Source organism: Prorops nasuta, unplaced genomic scaffold, assembly GCF_024137725.1.
Source record: "Prorops nasuta isolate Cenicafe-Biocafe unplaced genomic scaffold, Cenicafe_Pnas_1.2 PNAS00003, whole genome shotgun sequence".
NCBI classification, from domain to species: domain Eukaryota; kingdom Metazoa; phylum Arthropoda; class Insecta; order Hymenoptera; family Bethylidae; genus Prorops; species Prorops nasuta.
In genome coordinates, this window is record NW_027116800.1 from 2,436,329 (window position 1) to 2,442,585 (window position 6,257).

Below are 6,257 nucleotides of genomic sequence, written 5' to 3' on the forward strand. Positions count from 1 at the left end.
GTTAGCATTTTTTTATTTTCTAATTTGCTCTTACCAACACGAACAACTTTTTCTTCGTTTCCTGTTCTCGTATTGCATATTTGACCATTCCTCACGCGCCTTGAACGATTGATATAAGCGCCGCATGCAAACTTTCGATTCCATTTTCAACACGGCACTAATCTTGGGGACCTAGATGAATTTCAACCAGTACGAGTTATTATTTCGTCAAACACACAAAGATTCGTATTCGTACGAATAAGTCTTTTGTTAATTGGTCATCGCGAAGAAGGCTTATCGAGACGCGATAGGAAATTATTATACCTGTAGTGCTAAAAGAGATAGGGAGAAAACTTATCTCTGATCGGCTCTTTCTCTTGTTTCTTATTGAAATGATTGACTGTTGACGTCATCGCTTGCAGATGTTTTTACCTGCACGATCGAACGACGCTTACACAAATTTTAATAGCATTTAGTCGACTTTGATTATCCCCATTAAAACATAATCTTTATTTCTACCAACACCTCTTTAAAACTTTCAACAAACTGCATATACATATACTACATTTTGATGTAAAGGGTACATCATATAACCCTTTATTTCTTAATCCAAAGTGGGAATTTATCACAATAAGTATATATAGCATACCATTGGTTTATTCACTTTTTATTACCAGTTTGCTCGAAGGGCAATGAAACTTTTCAGTGTTTTTGTAAGCGAAACAGGTAATAAAGTCTAAAGAAAAAGACAAAAATAAATTGAGAGAAGGGTAGGAAGAGGAGGGGGGGGGGGGGTCCAGTGAATCAGCAAACGTACACAAACTATCCTCTATCACGGTAGTGCACACAGGAAAGCATCGACGTAGCGTCCTCTCCCATTGTCTTGCCACCACGTGGAATACACGACGTGCAATGCGATCTTGCCAATGCATGAATATAGATAGATACCAGTTTCCTGTGCATTCGTATTTGTGAATATACACTAGGCAAATCGCTAAGTCGATAAAAACATGGGCCGATAAGTTCCATACCGTTACTTATTCGACTTCTCTTTGATAAAATACACGAAACGCACATATTGCTCGCGCAAATATTTGCAGCGTCTAATTTAACGGTCTCCCCTAATAAATTCCTCGTCAATGTTCGACGTGGAAAAAATTACTATAGTCTCCTTCCTATAACATCTCTTCTGCTTAAGAACTTTCACGAGAATATCTCATAGATAGAGGAACGCTGGAATATTTTATCATATCTCGCGACGACTTTAGCATCGGGGAAGCACATTTGTACGAGGCAGCTTGACGAACATCGAATACTTAATCGTACGAAGCGTCTACAACGTCCTGCTTGTGTCTGTACTCGAGGTGGCAGCCCGCGTTAATGACGCGTGTATTAAAAACGCGCCGGCAGACTTAAAATAAACGGGCTGGTGATTGATGAGAGAACTTGTCGACCCTTCGCCAAGGAGATTCGGTGGGAGGAGCGCCTCGAGGAGGCTCCGAGCGATAGCTGCTTCTCCTAAGGGGACACCTCGACGATTTGTGCCGCGTCGTTTGCACGGCTATACTGCACGCACATTTATAAAAACAAAAAAAACTCGCGAAGACCAGCTAAACGCCCACATATTTTCTTTTATCTTTCGAATTAGATCTGTTTATTCGGAGTATTTATTTAATTATCATTATTATTGTTAATTGATAGCGAAATTTCACTATATAAATAAGCGCGAGTACTTTGGGCCGAGTAGAGTGCGAGATATGGTAGGTTTGCTACAATTTCGTTTATTCTTTTGAGGCGCCGCCACGTGACTTCCGGTCTTGACAGGAGGCAGGGATCCGTCAACGTAACGATCTTGCCGACGCGTCGTTTTCTCCCCCAGTGTAGATGAAGGAAAATGACGGAAGGGACTGGCTCGTTTGTCTGCCTCTGCGATCGTTAAGCCTCATCTCGCCATATTATTCAAGATATTTTAACGAATCGCGTCTAATTATTTATAATTAATTGCCACTCTTCGTGACCGTTGCAGGTCCTAGGCCACTGCTCCGATCGATTGCTCAAATGGCACGGGAAAGTAATATCATTTATTTGTGTACACAAAACTTTGTTTTCTCACGTAATTCGCATTATTAATAGCTAGCAGTGTACGTTTATAGCCCACTTTTCAGGATATGACGAATTATCCGAAGCAACACAGCATGACTCTCCTTTAATAACGTCTCTGTTATTATTGCGGGAAGACGTCATTAGGATATACGCTTGGACGTCGCAAAATCTCGATAATCCTCGGCCAAGGTGTGGAAATAAAAACGATCGATGCTCCGGTAAATTATAGCAGGATGAGAGGAAATGTGGGAGTGCGTCGCGAGGCGCAAAGCGCAAAGAAGCAAAGGACAGATTTATCGCGAATCACGCACGGTTCTCCAGCTTCAAGGGAGCTAGGATTTTGATCGAACGGAACGCGAACGGTTGGAAAGGACTCGACGATTTGTTTAAAAGGCTCTAACGACGTTTCGCGGTGAAACGGCGATGTATCATGCGAGGGCGCTTCGGAAGATCGCGCTCAAAGGTGCCGCACGCGCGCCATCTCCTCTAGGAGCCAGTATACAACGCGAGGACGGTGGGAAAATATCATAAATTCACTTTGACGCTTCGCGCCTCTGCTCTCTCTCTCTCTCTCTCTCTTGTGACGCGTTGCCCCTCCGTGAATCTCTCATAATAAACGTCACTTATTTATACACTTCTCCGGGTCCGCGCGATTTAAACCAGCCGAAACAACTGAAAAAGATCGACCGCTGGACCCGGCGGCGGAGAAAAAAAGGAGGGCGTCCTCATAAATCGCGGCATGCATGAAATATGCCGAGCACAGCGCGCACGTGGGAAATAAACATTAATAGACGCACCCTAGTTAGCTCTGTCAGGTAGCTACGCTGTATTACTAATTATCCCATGAGCTTCCCATGACGGGAATCAACCTCCAAGATGCCCCACGCTAATTGACAAGAATGTTCCTATTTATATCTCGTATATAATGTATATACGCACACACTGACAATCGAGATAAGCAGCGAATTTTTCTTCGCAATATTTTATATAGCTCTGAATAATTTTTTTATCCTATTGGCACGAGGAATCTTCGAGTTGTCAGGCTAACAAGACATCGGACTCCCGAAGCGCTCATCCAATTTTCTAATTAAGTTTTTAGCCGCTATTATTTGGTTAGGTCGAGGCACCCTGCTGTTTTGCACGAGCTAATTCAATGACGATCAGCGGCAGCAGCTTCTTTCCTTTCTTTTTGGTGAAACGACCCTGGAGGGGAGGATCGGCGAGAGACGAACGAGAAGTTTTTCACCTGGACCTGGTTAGTAGGGAACCCCGCTGACGTAATTAACATTCGGCACGTTTCAATCGCTCGGGTATAGCTTCTTGCTGCTCGACTGCTGATTGAGACGTGGGACACCGAAAGATGACGTGCCGAAGGACTTACTCTCTCTGTCTCTTATAGACAATCACTGCAGCTTATCAGGAAACATCATCGTTGTCCTATTATGAAGTCACCTTGCCTATCCATCGCCTTTCAAGCATCGTGAATCATTCCGAATTATAATTGCTACTAAAGTCTGAATTTGCATGTTTATCTAGCGAGTAAATTAGTGCTATCGAGTCTCTTCGGGGTATATATCTTACAAGACACATTTTTCCATGATTAGCATAAATTTTGGGAAGGTATACGAAGCTTCGATGTATAGCGAATTAACTCGTCATCTTTTGGTATCGTGAGTCGGTAGTGCACGAGTCCCGGGTCCAGCGGGCAGGTTTTTGTCTCGAGTGGGCCCAGCGGACTCTGGCGAGGGACTGTCGTCGTCGTCCGGACCCGTTTCGGGTCGTTTAATTAAATACAGTTTTTCGAGCTGGACCGAATCCGCGGTTCCCCGCTGCGACAACACTCGGCATATAAATCAAAGGCAAGCGGAATCGCAGAGCGGGTGGAGGCAGCGTTGTTCCGTCGGGCACGTTGCTTTCTCGGAAGGCAAACACGAGTCGCCGTCCGCCGATATAATTAGTGACGCGCGTGTCGCCGCCGCCGAAACGCTCCTTCCGGGAAGGCGCGAGCCGCGTTTTCCTCGAAATCCATCGAATCCTTTCCCTCTTCAAAGGTAATAGCTCCCAACCCACTACTTTGTTCCACGGCTAAAGAGAAAAATTCAAACATCTCGGCCAATCTTATTTAATTTCACGCTGCATACACTCGCTCGCTGATATGGAAATAGGTCTACGAAACCTGAATATAGTTCGATTAAACTGCTTTTAACCGAACGGTTGAAAAGTATAAGTTAAAAATCTTCCTTGTACACTGATGGTGCTATATGTATATAGCAATGGCAAAGGGGGGCCGTAATAATGATTGATCGTTACATTACTACAATGTCTTTTATCAGCAATCTTTTAATATCGCGGTATTTATTCGCCCGCAATGTGCTAACAGATATTAATGAAATAAAATTTCAGGGGAAAAAGGAATTTGTGGAGTGGTATATTAGTGACGAGATAAATCTTTGCCAGAGCTTCACTCGAGTGACAGTGGAAATTGTAAAGCGTGACTATGCGAATATATTATACTTATAAATGTATCTAGGCTGTTGCTTTGGTGACGAGGAGGCTGCTTATCTTATAAACATTGGAAAGATACCGCGTCGCAAGACATTAACGTTTAGTTCGGGCGATTAAATAAGTCATATCGCCACTGTTGCTAACGAAGCGCCACGACATCCTCGAAGCATCGTATATCGGTGTCAAGCGCTCTCCTTTTTCTCCTTTAACGCTTCTCTTTCGGCCTGCTCCTATCTCTCCCTCCACTGCGTATTTATAGGTGCCACCAACACACTCCAAGATGATTTCTCTCGTATCAAACGCTGAAGCGATCTCAACCCAAATAATATACGAGGCGTATAATTTCAAGTGTCGCGCATTTTATTCTCCTTCTCCCTAGAATATTATTTTACAATTGCTATACACTCGTATATATACATATATATACCGCTAAGCGGGAAGCATATTTCGTCACTCTCGCTCCTTCCAGCTCATCAATTTCAATCATCTCTTTGTTTTTCCAATTTCTCAATCGTTCCCTTTGTGCTTTCCAGGCAAGATATCGCATCTTCATCCATTCCTCTCATTCCCAATCACATTTTGGCCTTCGCGTTGGAAACTGTGGCAACTTTGACAGATCGTACGCTATGCTGGCGTGAAAACGTTGGCCAATTAACTCGCGGTGAGTTATGCAGTGGCCCTTAGCTTCTAATTTACTAGGTGACTTATGTCGTATAGTTGCAGGCTGACATGGCCTGGACGAATTCGAGCATCTCGCTGATGCGAGCGGTCTGCTCTCTTTCCTCTTATTGTTTCTCCCTCTCTTCTCCCTTTTCTCCTTTCTCCTTTCTCCCTCCACCGACCTTTTGCTTCGTCAGCCAAACAAGCTCGACGTCGTAGCAGCCGGACATCCGGTAACTCGCTCGAGCCCTTTGAAGTCTTTGAAGGCGAAACTTGGTAAGATCGCACGCCGAATGAAATATCGCTCGATGCGATCCTCTGTATAATCTTCGTTCGCGTTTCTCTTGCTTAATATCTTTAGCCGGACTCTTCGCATACGAGAGAAAAAAAATGATTAAGAAAAAAGAGCACTTCGCAAACTTACATTCTCGTCACATTAGCTCGCGCGCAACTTTCACCCTTTCCCCGTGGCTGGTCAATCTGTCGTTCGTCCTCCGACCAAACTTTTTTTCTATGTACCTTATCCGTCCTTTTCCTTCAGTCCCGACCACCGTAAAGACGCCTGGTGACCCTTTCACTGCGTCGCTTTGTGTTCTCGACCACCAAGGTGGCCAATGATGCCCCCTACCTTAGCACCACTTCAAATACGCCTGATTAATTACTACTCATTCCTTTACACTTATTTATCATCAATAACTTATTACCAGCGAGCTTACATCATTGTAACTGAAATATAAGCTATATATATATATATATATATATATATATATATGCTCTTAAACGAACAAAACATTAAGAATAACTCGAGATTTCCATCCAAAGGATATAGATGCCGTATTACACTCTTTACAGAGATCGTATATCGAATCTGACAAGTTACTAAGCTTAATGGGGAGTAATTAGCATCACCATCGAGCGTATAATTGGAGTCTTCCATCTAGGAGAGGATCAAATTTATAGCAATAGCTGAGAGAGGTATTTATATACGAATCAAGTTCCCTTCGCCGTAG